This window comes from Mirounga angustirostris, unplaced genomic scaffold, assembly GCF_029215605.1.
Source record: "Mirounga angustirostris isolate CCGP_5_RB_7025 unplaced genomic scaffold, mMirAng1.0.hap1 SCAF_2, whole genome shotgun sequence".
Taxonomy (NCBI): Eukaryota; Metazoa; Chordata; class Mammalia; order Carnivora; family Phocidae; genus Mirounga; species Mirounga angustirostris.
This window is the reverse complement of record NW_026991710.1, coordinates 148,359,571-148,379,020: the sequence shown is the minus strand read 5'-3', so window position 1 is coordinate 148,379,020 and position 19,450 is coordinate 148,359,571. Positions and strand designations below refer to the sequence as shown.

Below are 19,450 nucleotides of genomic sequence, written 5' to 3'. Positions count from 1 at the left end.
AGGAGTAGTAGGCTGATAATGGCCCCCAAAATATCACGTCCTAATACCTGAAACCTTAAATGTTACCTTATTTGGGAAAAGAATCTTTGCAAATGTGAATAGGCTAAGGACTTTGAGATGGACAGACATGCTGGAGGATTCATGTGGGTCCTAAATGCCATCACATGTGTCCTTATAAGTGGAGGAGGCAGAGGGAAATTTGACACACATACAGAGGGGAAGGTGATGCAAAAACACAGCAGAGAGAGATCTGAAGATTCTGGTCTTAGAGATTAGAGTATTGTGGCCATAAGTCTAGGAACTCCATTCTAAAATTTGAATTCAACGAACAGATTCTCCCCTAGAGCCTCTGGAAGGAGCATGGCTTCAAACACTCTGACTTGGGCCCAGTTACACTGAGTTTGGGCTTTTGACATCCAGAACTGTGAAAGAATAAATTTCTCTTGCTTGAATTACTAAGTTCATGGTCATTTGTTGCATCTGGCACAGGACACTAACACACGAAGATATGGTATATATTCTCATGGTTCAAGATAGGCAAATATCTCACCTATGTTCTGAATGAGAATATGTAGACAGGGGAAGGTATGTATTCATTCACTCACTTATCATTCAACCAATATGTATAGGGAGCCTGTTATATGCCAGGCATTGTTCTGTTTGGGATACATCAATGAAAAATACAGACTCCTTACTTTTTGGAACATTTATGCTAGCATTGAAGATAAATAAAGATAAACATAAAATAAGCAAATCCATATATTATGTTAAAAGATTAAAGAATTCAATGGAAAAAAAGAAAAACTATAGAGCAGAATAAGGAGGGTTAAGATGACCATTCAGAAGTCAGGCAAGTTGCTATCTTAAATACATTGGTCATGGCAGGCCTTATTTCATTGAAAAGGTGGGATTTGAGAAATGATCTGAAAGGGTGAACATTAGCCAATAGAATATATAAAGGAAGAGCTCTGTAGAAAGAAGAAAGGACTAGAGTGGGAACTTTGAGGTATGAGAATACCTTCCATGTTTTGGAAACAACAAAGAGGCCAGTGTGATGGAGTACAGTGAAAATGGTAGATGAGGTCAGATAGGCAAGGAGAGGACGATCAAATAGGACCTTGCAAATTATAGTAAGATCTTTGATTATTTAAATGAAAGATATGAGCTGAGAAGCGACATTATCTGATTTAACTATCAAAAGGATTATTATAGCTGCACTGTTGAGGACAGATTGTTGAGGGTCAGTGATAGACTCAGAAAGACCAATAGGAGATTTTTGTAATAATCCAGGTGAGATATAATAGTGGTTCACGTTAGAGTTGTAACAGTACAGATGGAAATAGTAGGTTTCTGGATAAATCTTGAGGATAGAACCAACGTAATTTCTGAAAGATTGACTATGAGGTCTTTGGGAAAAAAGAGGAATGAAAAATGATTCCAAAGACTTGAGGTTGACCAAATAAAAGGCTGGCAATATTATCAATAAGACAGGAATGCTGTAGATTAAGTGAGGGTTTGTTGGGATGGGGTGGGAGTGTCAGGGGAAGACCAAGGTTTGAGCTGGTAGACACCTATGTGGAGATGTTGAGTAGGCATTTGAATATATGAATGTGGGAGAGAATCTGGAAGAGAGGTCTGAGATGGAGATATCCAAGAAGACTTTTTGCTCCCAGCAATAACAGACTACCTAATTTCAGGCCAATACACTTACCAAGAATAAATAGAAAATCTGGGCAAAATGTGAAAATAATTGTTTGTAGGTACCGGTAAGCTACCAAAGCAGCAACAATTTGAGAGGATTTCTTCAGATAGAATGAAATGATGCTGATAGACGCATGCAACTACATGATGGGGGAAAAAGGACAATAAAGGGTAAATACCTTAGTATCTCTAAGTGAAAATTGTAAGAATTGTCTTTTGGATTTCAGGCATATGTAAAATTGAGATATATATTAATAATTACATAAGAAAGATGGGTAATTGGAGTTATACTATTCTGAGGTATTTGCAGTATCTGGAAGGTGGTGAAGTTATTAATTTATATCAGATATTAATAAATCAAAAAGGCATGCTATAATCTCCAAACTAATCACTAAAGTGAGTGATTTATCATTGAGAAGAAACAGAGACCTAAGAGGATATAAGACATTTGATTAATCATCTAGAAAGAAAAAGAAGAGGAAATGGAATGTAAGGCAGGTGAAAAAGAAAGCAAATGGTAAGATAGTTGACTGAAATCTCAATATATCAGAACTTATATTAAATATAATACTCTCATTAAAAGACAAGTATATCAGATTCTTTTAAAAAGCCACCTATATGCTACTGACAAGAGATATACCTTGAATATAAAAATGACAAAGGATTGAAAACAAAAGGAGGAAGAATCACACACAGTGCAAACTAACCAGAAGACAGCTGGTGCATCTAAACTAATACCAACCTTGATTTCAGGCAAGAAACATAACTAGAGATAGAGAAGGACATTGTGTAGTGATGAAAGTTCAGTCCAGCAAGATGATTTAAGAATTTTAAATTTGCATGTACTTAATACACATTGACAACACACAAAGCAAAAATTTCTAACATAATCCCCAATATAATTCTAAAAAAATACATGAGTCAAAAAAAAAAAAAAACTAATGGAAAGTAGAAAATATTTTAAACTGAATACTAATGAAGATATGATATATGAATACCTTGTGGGGAACTGAGACAGAAATTTATAGCTCTCAATTTATATATTGGAAAAAAAAGACTAATAATAAATTATTTCAAGTGTCTATCTCCAGAGGTTGTTTAAAGAATAACAAGTTAAGCATAAATAAAGCTGAAGATAGAAAATAATCAAAAGAACAGCAATCCATGAAATAATTTCTTTTTGAAAAGAAAATAAAATGGATAAACATCTGGAAAGATTGATAAAGGAAAAAAAAGAATTACTAATGTTGGAATGATCACCATATATTCTATAAACATTATAATGGCCATAAGAGGACCAACATTTCTATTGCAATAAATTCTAAAATTTGGGTGAAATGGCAAGAATACGAGGTCCTTAGTAAGGAGGGGTCTGAGGGTTGCCCACCACAATCCTTCTGTTCACCAGCCATTGACCAGAACTTTAGCAGGTGACCACATCTATAGATTGTAAGGAAGATTGAAATTTAATCCTCAATCTCACTGGCTCTATGCCCAACTTTTTATTAGTAGTATTTTTTAGTTACTGAGGAGGAAGCAGACAGAAATTTAAGTGGGGAGCCCTCGAATACTCTGATACACTAACATTTTCTCAACTACTACAGTTTTAAATCTTGGAGGGACTATGGACATTTATTTAGCTTTCTCGTATCAGTTGATAATTCACCTAAACTGAGATGGCTTTAATAATTTAAAATAAAGTAGAAGTGAAGGGAATTAGCATTTATTGAGAGACTATCATAGATCAATCCTTTGATAAATTGTCTCATTAAACTTTTAATTATCCCATCAGGCAGGAATTATCATGCTTATTTTATTGATGGGTAAACTGAAACTCAGAATGGTTAATAATTACTTGAATTTATATAGCTAATAAAGCCAGACATAAAGTTGGGTCAATCCAGGAATAAGACTGAACACACTATTTCCACAGCCTTTAAATGTATTGGAAATATATAGATTTTTAATTCTGAAATAAGCCCTGTCCTCTAGCAGTGTGAATTAATCTCCCTTTTTTTGCTCCCCTGGCATTTCATATATGTTTGTGCTATAACATTTATCACACGAGTTTTTAATGTGTATGTATTTACCTATGCTAAGTGTCTTTTCCATGACTCTCACCCTTCAAGGAAGTCTTTAGGAACTGTGATTTATCTTGTTCATTTTTGTGTCCTACTTTTGACCCAGAGGGGCACAGAGGTAATGTTGTTGAATAAATGAATGAATAAATGAACTTTAAAACCCATTAAAAGTTTAAAAAGGACACAAAAGGCACTAACTGTTCAAAAAAGATCGACATATCAGACTACATTAAAATTAGAAAATTTCAGAGAAACTCACTGCTTCCAATTTCATTCTTACAATTAAGAAAGTATTACAGAAATTTCCAGGTATTTTCCAAACATTCCTGAAATGTTTTAACTGTTTCAATGTCTTGACAGAAATTCATGTTGCTTAAAGAATATCTGTGCAGTAATTAAGCCTTAACCCAGACAAAATGTTTAATTAATTGCAAAATGATAGATTCCATTACAAGGATAGCACTTCTTTTGCCGCAAATTCCACATTAAATTGTTTCCTCAGTCTGAAAAGAATTTATTCATTCCTCCTGGGACATCATTACCATTTTAATTTAAGTTAATATGCCTTTAATTTTATTAGTACTCCCATTGTCACGATCCCTTTTTTCAGTTTGCTTTTATTTCAGAAAAAAAAATTAGTTCTTAGTTAAGAAACATATTTTATTTATTTTCTTTGTGATAGAAATTTAAAGCATTTATTAGAATTATTAGCTATTATGTGACCATTTAGCAATTTATGACTATTCCCGTTACAAAATTTAAACTTTGCTGTCTTAAATTTGTGAGTGGAAGAGTAGCTTCAGAAATGTAGGCATCTGTTCTCTGAATTCCAACACATGGACCTTAGTTGGCTTTAACAAAACTAGTTAATTACAATATTTTCGATTTTTGACTTGGGAAAAGAGGAACGAAAAGAAAGACTATTTATTTTTTGAGTCATGAGAGCATTCCCATATGTTATTTTGTTAGTCACCAGACCAGTTTGACTGTAGGCACTATAACCAGATTGCCAAAATTAAAATGTTAAGGCTCAGAAGATTTCAGTTTCTTGCCCAAAGTCAAGCTATTAAGTAGTGGAGCCTGATGTTAAATCTCTAGATGTGTTGCCTCAAAGCTCACAAATCTGTTTTTGTCAAGGTCATCATTAATTAACCTTCATTTGCCATTATCTGCCTTTCTCTACCAACCGGTAGTATTTGGCAAACTTGTTCACCTCTTCCTTCTCCTTCTTCCCCAAAGTCATTTCCCTTTATTAAATGCTGATTTTTACAGACCAGAAATACAAAATAAAGTAGAAATAGCCCCCAGTTAGAAGCTACAGGACTGATATCACGTGACTCCTGCTGCAGCACCTTGAACATATTCTTAAGGTTGGGGAATTAGGAGGATTTTGAACCTGCATTAACCTGCCTCCCCCGCAATCTCTCCCCGAGTTATAAAGAGTCATCGATGTGAAGTGCAGATAAGACACCTCTCTTGCTGCCCCAGTGAAGGGCATATCATCAGAAGAACTTGTTTGGATGGCACATAATCCAAGGATGACATTTCACATGAGGAGAAACTGGTACCAAAACGTGGATGGGGAGACTAAGGTGTGATAGGACAAGAACGAGGATGGAACATTTTCCTCTCTCTATTTACAGGATCCTGTCAGGAAGTCCTCCTAGCTGTGGAAGTACTGGCTAGTTTCTCTTCTTTAGAGTCCTTATCCTGCTTTCTCTTCTTCCTCTTCTTTTTTTTTTTTTTTTTTTTTTTTTGCTCTTGTTCTTTCCTAAAAAGTTGTCATCACAGGACACAGGCTATTTCCTTGAAGCCCTCACTTAGCTGCCTTGGGAATGACTTGGATAATGAGCCCCTGGAAGGCATTGATTTCTTTCCCATCTTTTTCTTTGACTTGTCTCTCTTAGAAGATTCACCATGGACTCCTTTATAGTCTTTCATGGCTTTTTCATATTCCTTCCTGGTACCCTCAGCCTTGCAATGTCATCCCTCTTTCTTCTCTCTGGACATTCCCTTCCAGGTCTTGTTTGCCTTCTTGGAAAGATCCATAATACTGATGCTAAGGTGCTCTGACATGGTCTTTTCTCAGCCAGCATTGAGCCATGGCATGTGTGCATAAATATGCCCCTTCAGGGCATAGAGGTCTTTGCCCTTCTCCATCTCCACAGGCTTCTTGCAACCCTTATGAACCTTGATCTTTTTGAGGTATTTCCTCTTCTTTTCATTCCAGTCACTGTCATCCTCATTACTGGAGGAACTGGCAGAGGCATTGCTGTCGGACATCTCTGCCATTTCTTCTTCCTCTTCACCTGAGTTGAATGCCTTATTGTTTCCTTCTCCTGAGTCATCTCTGTTGTTGATGGCATAGGCATCCTTTATCAGCTCCAAGTGGGCATCACGCTCATCTTTGTCACAGTTAGAGACCTATATATTGTAGCTTTGATTTAGCCTCTCTTTCAATATTTCATTTTTGATGTTGAACATTTTGCATTAACAAAATCAGTTTCCCAGACATCTGCCTCTTGATGCTTCTGACGGTGTACTGAGTCCCCTGCTTGGTCTCAATATCAAAGTTAAAGGAGCAAGAGGTGAGGTCACAGGTCCAGTTGACAAAGGAGATCTTGTGAGAGCAGATGTGCATAGGTGGCTTGTAAGCCTGGATACAACCTCACTCCAGCAGATACATTAGTATCTTGATCTTGCCTTATAGGCAAGTAGTCTTGATCTTGCCTTATAGGAGCAGGTGATGCACCAGGCCCCTGAGTGCCTTTGGAAGTTGCCTGGAACTGTAAACTTGTGGTTCATTAGTGTTTTCATGACCCAATTAACAATCTCTTGGAGGGATGTTGGCACATTCTTGGTGATCTGTCTGTCAAAGTGCTTCTCCATCTCTTCCTCATTCATCATGGGAGTCAAGAAAATGTCCTTGAGGAGCCTGGGTGGCCAAGACTGTTAAGCATTGGACTCTTGATTTCAGCTCAGGTTATGATCTCAGGGTTGTGAGATCAAACCCCACCTCAGGCTCTGCACTCAGTGGGGAGTCTGTTTAAGGATTCTCTCTCTCCCTCTCTCTCTGCCTCTCCCCCCACTTGCACTCTCGAGGCTCTCTTTCTCTCTACAAATAAATTAATAAATCTTAAAAAAAAAAAAAGAAAGAAAACATCCTTGTTCTTGGAGAAAAGGAGGACCAGGAAGTGGCAATAGGTTTGGTCCTGCCTGTTGGACAGATCCAAGCTGATCACAAAGAATATCTGGTGCTGATCCTTGTAGGGCAGCAAAAAGAGATTAAGTATCTTGTATAGGGTATCTTACAGTCAAAGGTCTTGCTGTGCAGGTGCAGAAAGTTGAGGTAGATCCAAATGTTCTCAAAACCATAAGAAGTCAGACATTGCAGCTTCTGGAAAATGCATCTCCAGGCCTCCAGGATTTTGGACATCTTAACAGGTACTGGGCAAAATCCTCAACTAGGTCCGCATCATCCTCTAGAGTGACACATAGAAGTGCACCTCCATGAGAGAGACTTTGGAATCAACATTCTGGTGGAATTTGGTGTCACCTCATTCTTGCCTGTGGTGCCCTGGGACATGTTGCTGAGGGGTATTTAAAAAAGCAGCTGGTTACCAATGTCAAAGGAAAACAGCAGTCCACCAAACTTCATTGTCCCTCAGTTTTAGCCCTTCATACGTAGGGCCTTCTCTATTAGCTCAAAGCAATAGTGAGTTTTAAAGGAATCAGAGTTTCTTAAATCTGGATTCTCATAAGCCATCATACTTGCAGACGTGGCTGTTCTTTGTGAGAAATTTAAGTCTATGATCCAGAACTACACTGTATTAGATGACTTCCATTAGCACTCCAGCCTGGATGTTGTCCATTTTGCCTGTCTTGCTATTCTTAAAGATTGCACCCAGGTGGCTCAACCTCAGCCAATTATCATTCATGAGGCCTTTCACCTTCTGATAGATACCTTGAACTCCAGAGTTTCCGCTATGAGAATAAAGATTTGTTTTAATTGTTCCCCACTGTTTTCTCTATACAACATAGAGCCCATTTTGCACTTAGTAAATATTTGTGTAATAAATGAAAGAATTAAGGAATGTAGGCCTTTCATAGTACAGCTTGGTATGGACCATGGATAGGTTTATGTCACAGCTGTGTCTGTATAAACATCAACAATACCTCACTAATGATAAATATTGTTTCTATAAATGACACCAATGTTTACCCTATCACTCACATAAAAAAAACTAGGGGCTTCCTGTTTCTGGTTCCACACATAAAGAGCTTGGAAGTTGCCACTTAATCTTAATAACAAGTAGGATGGTGAACAGACAGAAAAATCAACATCTCTTCTAGGATCCAAAGGAGAAATGAGAACATAAGGGAAACCAAGGCCCTCAAGTTTGGAGAGACAGGTGACAATTCATAGTCTCAGCCTACTGGAGCAGAGACCTCATGTGTGGAAATTGTCATGTGAACCATGTATTATTGGAGTCTAACTGTCTTAGAGGAAGGAAAAACCAAACTCAATCACTCTAACCTTTCATGTGGATGAAGGGAAATCTCCAACCCACTGTAGATGTCCTTTACCACCAAAGGAGGGAGGAAAAAACTAAGAAACACTTGTGAACTTCATAGTCCAGAGGCATATAGGCTTATTAAAAGACTGAGACCTAATCATATGACTATAGAACACTTTCTCTTCCCCACATCTCACCACCACATTAGTAAAGATGTATTTGCAGCAGTTCCTGTTACCCAAGTACATAGTATGTGACTATTAGGAAAAAATTACATGGCATACTAAAAGGAACCCTCTCCGCCGCAATATGAAAAGATGGAACAAGCGTCAGAACCAGACATGGCAGGGATGTTGGATTTATCATACCAGGAATTTAAGACAACAATGATTTGTATTCTGAGGGCTCTAATGGATGAAGTAGACAGCATACAAGAACAAATGGCAATTGTAATTAGAGAGATGGAAATCCTAAAAAGAACCAAAGAAAAATGCTAGAGATAAAAAAACAAAAACAAAAACAAAAAACAAAAAAAACCCTACTGTAACAGAAATGAATAATGCTTTTAATAGGCTTATTAGTAGACTGGAAAAGACAGGAAAGAATCTCTCAGCTTGAGGATATGTCCATAGAAACCTCCCAAACTGAAAAGTAATGAGACAAAGACTGGAGGGAAGAGAACAGAATATCAAAGACTGAGGGACAACTATAAAAGGTGTGACATATGTGTAATGGGGATTTCAAAAGGAGAAGAAAAATAGAAAGGAACGAATAAATATTTGAAACAGTAATGACTGAGAATTTCCCCAAGCTAATGTCAGACAGCAAACCATAGATCCAGAAATTCAGAGAACATCACACAGGATAGATGTCAAAAAAAACCCTACACCAGGCATATAGTTTTTTAAACTATAGAAAATTAAAGATAAAGAAAAAAATTCTGGAAGAAGGCAAAGACACACCCTACCTAGAGAAGAACAAAGATGAGAATTATATCTGCCTTCTTAAAAACCATTCAAGTGAGAAGAGAGTGGAGTGAAATATTTAGTGTCAAGAGAAAAAAACCACCAACTAGAATTTTGTCCCCTGAAAAATTATTCTTCAAAAGGAAGGGAGAACTAAAGCCTTTCTCTAAAGTTTAAAACTTTTAATTTTCTTATTCTTAATTGATATAACAGATAACAGTTTGTTCAAAATAATAATAGTAACTGCATTTTTAAAAGTTTAATTGAGAAACAATCTGACAAACATCATTGTATATGTTTGAGGTATACAGCATGATGGTTTGATTTATATATATTGTGAAATGGTTAACACAATAGGTTTAGTTAATATCCATCATTTCATATATATACAATAAAAAGAAAAGAAATTCTCCTTGTGATGAGAACCCTTAGAATCTACTGTATTAACAACTCTTCTATATATCATACAGCTCTATTAGTCATTGTGTTGTACATTACATCCCTAGTACTTATTTGTCTCATCACTGGAAGTTTGTATATTTCCACTACATTCCTCCAGATTCTCCACCCTCCACCCCCTGCTTCTGGTAACCACAAATCTGATGTCTTTTTTATGACTTTGGTGTTTTTTGCTTTGTTGTATTTTGTTTTGTTTTTAGATTCCATGTGTAAGTGAGATCATACAGTGTTTGTCTTTCCTTGACCTATTTCATTTAGCATAATGCCTTTAAGCCTATCCATGTTGTTGCAGATAGTAGGATTTTTCTCATTTTTTATGGCTGAATAATATCCCATTGTGTGTATGTTCTTTGTCCATTGATGGACACTTAAGTTAGTACCATGTCTTGTATATTGTAAATGATGCTGCTATGAACATGGGGGTTCAGACATCTTTTCAAATTTGTGTTTTGGTTTCCTTTACATCCCTAGAAGTGGAATTGCTGGATCATATGGTAGATCTATTTTTAATTTTTTGAGTATCCTCCATACTGTTTTTCCATCATGGCTGTGTCAATTTACAATCCCATCAACAAATGCAAAAGGGTTTTCCTTTTCTCCACAACCACACCAGCATTTGTTCTCTCTTGTCTTTTGGATGATGGCCATTCTAACAGGCAGGTGGTGATATCTCCTTGTGGTTTTAATTTGCATTTCCATAATGACTAGTGCTGATGAATATCTTTTCATGTACCTGTTGACTATTCACATATCTTCTTTGGAAAAATATCTATCCAGATCCTTTGCTCTTTTTGAATTGGATTATTACTGTTGTTATTGTTATCAAATTTGCTATATAGTTGTATGAGTTCTTTGTATTTTTTTAGGTATTAACCCCTTATCAGATATATGATTTGCAAATATGTTTTTCCCATTCCATTTGTTGTCTTTTCACTCTGTTGTTGATGGTTTCTTTTGTTGTGCAGAAGCTTTTTTTAGTTTGATGTGGTCCCACTTGTTTACTTTGATTTTGGTGCTTGTGCTTTACGTGTGATTTCCAAAAATTTATTAGCAAGATCCAGGTCAAGGAGATTTTTTTTCTTGGTTTCTTCTAGGAGTTTTATGGTTTCAGGTCTTACATTTAAGCCTTTAATAATCTAATTGAGCTAATTTTCGTAAGTGGTGTAAGATAGGGATCAACTTTCATCCTTTTACATGTGACTATCCAATTTTCCCAACACCATTTATTAAAGACACTGTTTTTTCTCCATTGAATATTCTTGGCTCTTTTATCAAATGTTAGTTAAAGTGTAAATGCTTGGATTTGTTTCTGGGCTTTTGATTCTGTCCTATTCATCTATTTGTCTGTTTTTATGCCAGTACCATACTGTTTTAATTACTATAGTTTTATAGTATAGCTTGAAATCAGGAGGTGTGATGCCTCCTTCATTGTTCTCCTTCAGGACTTCTTTTGTTATTCAGGGTTTTCTGTGGTTCCACATAAATTTTAGGAGTATTTTTTTTTATTTCTGTAAGAAATGCCATTGGAGTCTTGATAGGGATTACATTGAATCTATAGACATTTTAGCAATATTCAATATTACTTTTTCCAAGGTATGAGCATGGGATATCTTTCCATTTATTTGTGTCTCCTTCAGTTTCTTTCATCAATATTTATTAAATATTTTTCTATGTCTATTGAGATGATCATATGATTCTTTTCTTTCAGAAACAATGTATTTGATTATATGTGCTTATGTATATGCCATATATATGTATATATATTTATATATATGCTTCCATATGCTACAATAGGGTAAATTAATGACAATAATGATTCAAGGTGTGGGAGAGAGGAATTAAAGATTATTTTGTTATTAAAAGGTGCTCACACTGTCCATGAAGTGGTATAGTATTATTAAAAAGTACACCTAGATTCATAATAAATATATATTGGAAACTCTAGAACAACCACCAAAAAAAGTTTTAAAAAATAGTATAACTGAGGGCACCTGGGTCGCTCAGATGGTTAAGCGTCTGCCTTCGGCTCAGGTCATGGTCCCGGAGTCCTGGGATCGAGTCCCGCATTGGGCTCCCCGCTCTGCGGGAAGTCTGCTTCTCCCTCTACCTCTCTCTCTCTCTCTCTCTCATGAATAAATAAATAAAATCTTTAAAAAAAAATAGTATAACTGATATGCTAAGAAAGGAGAAAAAATGGAATTATGTAAAATGTTCAATTAAAAGGCAGAAAAAGAGTAGAAGACAAAAAGTAACAAAGAACAAAAACAACAAATAGAAAACAGTAATAAATATGATAAATATTAATCCAACTATATCAATAGTCACCTTAAATATCAATGGTTTAAATTGAACAATTAAGACAGAGACTGTCAGTGTGGATCAAAAAACAAGATCCAAATATATGTTGTATACAAGAAGCCCACATATAAAGACACAAAGACTAAAAGTGAGTGAATAAAGAAATATATACTATGGTTACTCTAATTTTTAAAAAAGCAGTAGCTCTATTAATTGCACACAAAGAAAAATTTCAAAGCAGGGAAAATTATTGGCAATAAAGAAGGGCATTACAAAATGATAAGGGGATCAATTCTCCAAGAGGACATAATGACTTTTAACATGTATGTGCCTACTAATGGAGCATCAGACTATATGAGGAAGAACTGCAAGGAGAAATAGATGAGTCCACATCAGAGTTGAAGACTTTAATACCCCTCTATCAGAAATGGGCAGATACAGTAGGAAGAAAATCTATAATGACAGAGTTGAACTCAACAAAACCATCAATCAACTGGCTATAGTGGACATGTACAGACTACTTCATCAAACAACATAACAGACATTCCTCTTAAGCTCACATGAAGCATTCAACCAAGACAAACCACATTCTGGAAGATAAATACACTTTAGCAAATCTGAAAAAAAAATTGGAATCATACAATGTCTGCTCTCAGACCACAATGGAATTAAGTTAGTAGTCAGTAACAGACAGGTAAGTGGAAAATCTCAAAATACATGGAGATTAAACAGCACACTTCCAGATAAATCAAGAATCAAAGAAGAAATCTCAACAGAGATTTAAAAATATTTTGCACTAAATAAAAATGGAAACACAGCAAAGTTTGTGAGATGTAACAAAAACAGTCCATAGAGGGAAATTTATAACATTAAATGAATATATTAGAAAAGAAGAAAGATCTAAAATCAGTAACCTAAGTCTCCATCTTAGGAAATTTAAAAAAATAATAAGAAGAAGAAGAGCAAATTAATCTAGAGTAAGCAGAAGAATAGAAACAATAAACAGAAACTGAAAATAGGAAATCAATCAATAAAACCAAACACTTGTTCTTTGAAAAGATACATAAAATTGATAAACCTTTAGCAGGGCTAAGAAAAGAAAGGCAATATAAACTACTAATGTGAGAAATAGAAGGAGGGACATCTCCACAGATCCCTTGGACATTAAATGGATAATCAAGGAATAGTATGAATTAACTCTATGCCCATAAACTGATAATCTAGATGAAATGGGCCAATTCCTTGAGACACATACAATGCCGAAATTCACATGAGAAAAAACAGAAAAACTGAATATCAGGCCTATATTTATTAAGGAATTTGAGTGGATAACGAATAACCTCCCCAACAGAAAGCTAGGGGCCTGATGGATTCACTTTTGAATTCTACCTAACATTTAAGGAAGAAAATATACCAGTTATTTACAATCTCTTTCAGAGGACAAAAACAGAGAGAATACTTCCTAACTCATCCTGTGATGCTAGCATCACTCCACTACCAAAAGCAGACAAAGACATTATGAAAAAAGAAAATTACAGATTAACTTCTCTTTGAGCATGGATGTAAAAATCCTCAACAAAATATTAGCAAAAAGAATCCAACAATGTATTAAGAAAGAATTATACACCATAACCAAGTGAGATTTATCCCAGGTATACAAAGCTGGTTCAACATTCAAGCATAGCTTTTTCCGCCATCTTGGAGTCTGTGGAGGCCTGCTGGGAACAGGATTCCTATAACGCCAAATAATGTTTGGAAGGCTGTGGTCCAAGTCCATTTTTGCTGGCTATAAGTGGGGTCTCCAGAAACAGAGGGAGCACACAACTCTTCTTAAAATCGAAGGTGTTCATGCTCGAGATGAAACGGAATTCTATCTAGGCAAGAGATGTGCTTATGTGTACAAAGCAAAGAACAACACAGTGACTCCTGGAGGCAAACCAAACAACCAGAGTCATCTGGGGAAAAGTAACTCGTGCTCGTGGAAACAGTGGCATGGTTCGTGCCAAATTCCGAAGCAACCTTCCTGCTAAAGCCATTGGCCACAGAATCCGTGTGATGCTGTATCCCTCAAGGATTTAAATTTAATGAAAAGTAAATAAAGGTGTAGATTTGTTCTCTTGAAAAAAAAAAAACAAAAAACATTCAAGCATAATTAATGTAATCCATCGCATTAACAGGCCAAAAAAGAAAGATCACATGATCATATCAATAGGTGCAGAAAAAGCATTTGACAAAATCCAACACCCGTTCTTGACAAATACTCTTAATAAGCTAGGAATACATGAGAATTTCCTCAACTTGATAAGGAATAGCTACAACACCCCCCCTCTCCGCAAAATGAACAAACAAAAAACCCTATAGCTAACATACGTAATGATGAGAAACTTGAAATTTTCCCACTAATATCAAGAACAAGGCAAGGATATCTCCTCTCACTCCTTCTTTTCAACTATCATATTGGAAGTTCTAGCCAATGTAATAAAACAAGAAAGGAAAATAAAAGGTATACGGATTGGGAAGACATAAATAAAACTACCTTTGCAGATGACATAATCATCTACACTGGATATCTGGCTTTCCCAGGTTCAAGTCCAGTCATGTTCTCCTTTCATTGCTCCCTATTATTTTTTCTTTCTTCTCTTTCTTTTTTTTTAATTGAAATATAATTAACATATAGTGTTATATTAGTTTCAGATATACAATATGATAATTCAACAATTCTATACATTACTCAGTGCTCCTCAGGATAAGTGTGCTCTTAATCTCCTTTATCTATTTCACGTCCTCCTACCCACCTCCTCTTTGACAACTGCCAGTTTGTTCTCTGTATTTAAGAGTCTGGGTTTTGGGGCGCCTGGGTGGCTCGGTCATTTGGGCGTCTGCCTTCGGCTCGGGTCATGGTCCCAGGCTTCTGGGATAGGGCCCCGCGTCGGGCTTCCTGCTCGGCGGGAGGCCTGCTTCTCCCTCTCCCACTCGCCCTGCTTATGTTCTCTATCTCACTGTGTCTCTCTGTCAAATAAATGAATAAAATCTTTAAAAAAAAAAAAAGAGTCTGTTTTTTTTTGTTTCTTTGTCTCCTTTTCGGTTTATTCATTTGTTTTTTTTCTGAAATTCCACATATGAGTGACATCATGCGGTATTTTTATTTCTCTGGAGAGGATGTGGAGAAAAAGGAACACTTGTGCACTGTTGATGGGAATGCAAATCAGTGCAGCCACCATGGAAAACAATATGAAGTTTCCTCAAAAACTTGAAAATAGAATTACTATATGATCCAATAATTCCACCACTGGGTATTTATCCAAAGAAAATGAAAACTCTGATTTGAAAAGATATATGCACCCCTATGTTTATTATAGCATTATTTATAATAGCCAAGATATTGGAAGCAACCCAAGTGTCCATTTTTTGTTCCTTATTATCTTCAGATGAAGATATAACCGACTCTTTAAGATTTTGTCCAGTATCTTTTCTAGTGTTATTTTTCCCATCACATATTCTAGCACCCCATACTTCACCTGGTACAAACTTCTTTCAGAACCCCAAACATGCAGTGGTATATCTCACCTTCAAGCATGCTTTATCTTGTGCCTCAGGATACTCTTACTTTGGTTCTTCACTTGGATACCACCTATTTATCCCTCAAAACTTAACTCAGGCATCCCCTTCAAGACATGTCTTTGAAGGTCAACCTTGATCAGGAGATCCTCATAGGTGTTCCCCTAACCACCACTGGACTCTGTCTACTTAGTCCTCACCCCTCAGGTCTGAACACTATAGACTTTTTTAAACACTCCTGTCTCTATTCAATCTCTTATCCAACATCTTCCTGCCATTTTTTTCCCAGTAAAGCTCTTCTTTCCCACTGCCATTAATTCAGATTATATTCGTTTACCTCATAGGTTATTTACCTCTGACTGTTCTTGCTCTGAGAGTTGAAATCCTTCAGCACTTTTTGTGTGTACCTCAAATTTTATCATAAACAAATGTATAACATGGATTCTAACTCCAACTGAATCATTAATCTCTTGGGAGAAGAGGATGCATTTTAGATGTCTATATCTTTCTATAGGAGAGAATTCTGAATTAAGAACCTAGTAGGTGCTTAGCAACTATTTAGTGATTGATTTCATGCTATTTGTTTGGAACTCCTTATTGGCATTTTCATGGAACTATTTTTTTTTTTAAAGATTTTATTTATTTATTTATTTGAGAGAAAGAGAGAGAGACGGAGAAACAGCATGAGAGGGGAGAGGGTCAGAGGGAGAAGCAGGCTCCCCGCTGAGCCGGGAGCCCGATGTGGGACTTGATCCCAGGACTCCGGGATCATGACCTGAGCCGAAGGCAGTTGCTTAACCAACTGAGCCACCCAGGCGCCCTTTATGGAACTATTCTTAGATACAAATACTATTGGAGGCTCACACATTAAGGTATTCAATCTTATTTGAGCAGAACATTGTGAATTTCTACATTTTGGTTTAAGATAAGGTATAGTGTTGATTTCCATGGATCTGTATGTATGTTTGATTAGAATCTTAGTATGTTAAGAGCTTAAGATGTAAGGCTGCAGAACCAAAAGGTTAAGCACTTGAGCACTAATTAACCTAGTTTGGAGTGATCCCTGGGTCTCATTCCAGCTGAATAACCTCAGGCAAGTCACTGAATTTCAGTCTCAGTTTTCTCATCTGTAAAGCAGAGATAATGAGCTATACTATTCCATAGACCATTGGGAGAATTAAAAAACATGGAATGTCTGTCAACTTGTAAGGAAAGAATTGTCAGCAGTGAATTGTATATCCAAGGAAACTATCCTTTAGAAATGAAGAGGAAATCCAGACATTCTCTTATGAATGGAAACTAAAAGAATTTGTCACTAGCAGACCTATCCTTTAAGAACAGCTAAAGGAAGTTCTTCAAATGAAAAGGAAATGACAAATGAAGGAATCATGGAGCATCAGGAAGGACAGAACAATGTTAAGAGCAGAAATATGGGCAAATATAATACAATCTTTCTCCTCATGTGTTTTACAAGTATATAATGCCCCTCTTTTATCCATTATAATGTTTTAGATTTTAATTTAATTTGAATTTGATTATGTTTTTAATTTAGTTGTATTAATAGCAAAAAAAAAAAAAAGACAGGGCTCTAAAATATTTACTATAATGCCTGACACAGAGCATAAGTGCTTGATTTATACTAATTTTTGTTATAAAAAGGATTTAAAGAATAGAGCACCAGGGTGGCTCAGTTGGTTAAGCCCTAACTCTTGATTTTGGCTCAGGTCATGACGTCAGGTTCGTGAGATCGAGTCCCCCACCCCTCCTCAGTCAGACTCTGTGCTCAGTGGGGAATCTGCTTGAGATTCTCTCTCTAAAATAAATAAATAAATAAATCTTTTAAAAAAAGGATTTAAAGATCAGGTCTAAACTTCTCATTTTATCTCTAAGGAAAATGAAATCTAGAGAGGGCAAATGACTTGCTCAAGACCAGTAGTTAATGAAAGAAATGGCCTAGATAAAAATCCAGGTCTCCTGAATACTCAGTGTTGTCCTTCTAATTCCCATATTACTTTGCAGTCGGCTGAGGCCTCCCTGAAGGCCTTGTAAAGATTCTGCTTCATCTTACTATAGGTATATAGTGCTCTTGGGAGCACTGGATTTGGAAAATTTTGAAATTAAAATAATAAAAACATATGGAATTGTTGAATCACTATACTGTTCACCTGAAAATTAAAATGATGCTGTGTGTTAACTAACTGGAATTAAAATAAAATCTTTAAAAATTGTTTTTAAAAAAGGAATAAAAACAAAAATATTCATTTCATCATATCCAGTTCGTTTGTTTTTCAAAATGACCTATCAAATTGTTCTTTACATGGCCAGTGATAAAAATTTCATTTGAATTTACACTGACTTGAGTCATATTCATCTTTTCAGAAATGCAAACATTATTTTGAGTTAAGTACAGTGATATTTTTATCTTACAGGAGTTTATTGTTTGATTTTAGAGGTTTCTTTTTAAAAATTCTATTTTGAATTTAAAACTGCTCATGATTTTCCTCTTCAAAGTAGATCCTACATGCAATTTTAAAGAATGCTTTCTTAAATATGGAAAAGAATGACTAATTCCAACTTATGTTTGTGGTTGAATGACAGAAAGCAAAGAAATTCTCCATGGAGTTTACAAGAGGAGGTCAATATAACCTTTTAACAGAGATTTGAAAATAAAACTGCATTAATTATCAAGAAGGATACTTTTTCCATATTTTTATGAATATTCAGCTGTAACAATAATGATTTGTTTGGCTCATTTGGAATCGTAGATTTTTTGAAAGTGAGGAAAATTCTTCTACAAGGAGAGCAAAACCAACTCCTGTGTGTATGTAAGAAATGAATCCCGATTCCTTCTTGTTTCTGTTTCTTTTTTTTCCTCCCCAAAACTGCATAAATGAGGAAGTAGAGCCAAAGACCTATTAGTAATAGTTATTTCCTAATTGCAGTGGGAAGCATCCTGCATGTTTAAATAAATATTGTTAACTCTGACCCCTCGCTTTGCCAGGACTGATAAGGCAATTGTTGGACCTATATGAAGCACATACAGTATACACAGAGTGGAGTGCAGCAGGAAAACAGGAAACAATAAATCAGAAATTAGAGCACTGATTGTTGTAGCTAATTACATCAGGCTTCTGCTTAATTTCTCACTCTGTCATTCTAACCTGATTTTCTTGCCAACAGACTTTGCAAATTGCTGGTGTCACGTACATTCAGCAAATAATAATCCTTAGTTACTGTGACTGACAAATGAATGAGCAGGAGAAGATCGTTTATTATGCAAGGATGAACTGAGACATTCACCAGATACCTGCCTGGATGCTTTTTTAATTCACTTACCTAGATGTGCTGCATGATGCATTTCTCCAGGAGCAGAGATTTTGGCATCAAGACAGCTTAATTGGATTTGTGGTTTGGTTTGATAATATTGAGTAAGAAGAAAAGATGGCACTGTAAAAGGAAGGGAGGGAGGGGATTGGCTTGGACAAAGAAAGAGATAAAGTGGTAACTTAGCTATTTAAGTCAAATCTGAAAGTAATATGTTTAGGGCGAGTGAGATTAGTCAGCACGTTATTGAATGCTAATCTCGTCTACACAAAGATTTGGTGAGCCAACTTGGTATTTTCAACCCATTATGGTTTGATTATTGAAGTTCTAAACCACATGTGTTAAAAAGGAATAAAAATGAGATGCTCCTATTCAAAATTAATTGATGACTCCCAGATTCTACTTCTGTGTGTAGATAATACATGTCAGTTCAGTTTTCCCTGATCCCAGTCCTGGTGTTATTTTAATAGTCTAAAATCAACTTTCCTTTCCTTTATGATTTTATAAAATTTACATGGTTTCCGTACTTCAAATAATTTTGCTATAG

General features: G+C 35.8%; 2 pseudogenes; one reads left to right on the top strand and one right to left on the bottom strand.

Annotated features, from left to right (window-relative positions):
• Positions 1–5,432: 5,432 nt before the first annotated feature.
• Positions 5,433–10,371, bottom strand: LOC123847797 (FACT complex subunit SSRP1-like; annotated as a pseudogene).
• Positions 10,372–13,769: 3,398 nt separating this feature from the next.
• LOC123847470 (large ribosomal subunit protein eL33-like) lies at positions 13,770–14,150 on the top strand (annotated as a pseudogene).
• The last annotated feature ends 5,300 nt before the right edge of the window (positions 14,151–19,450 follow it).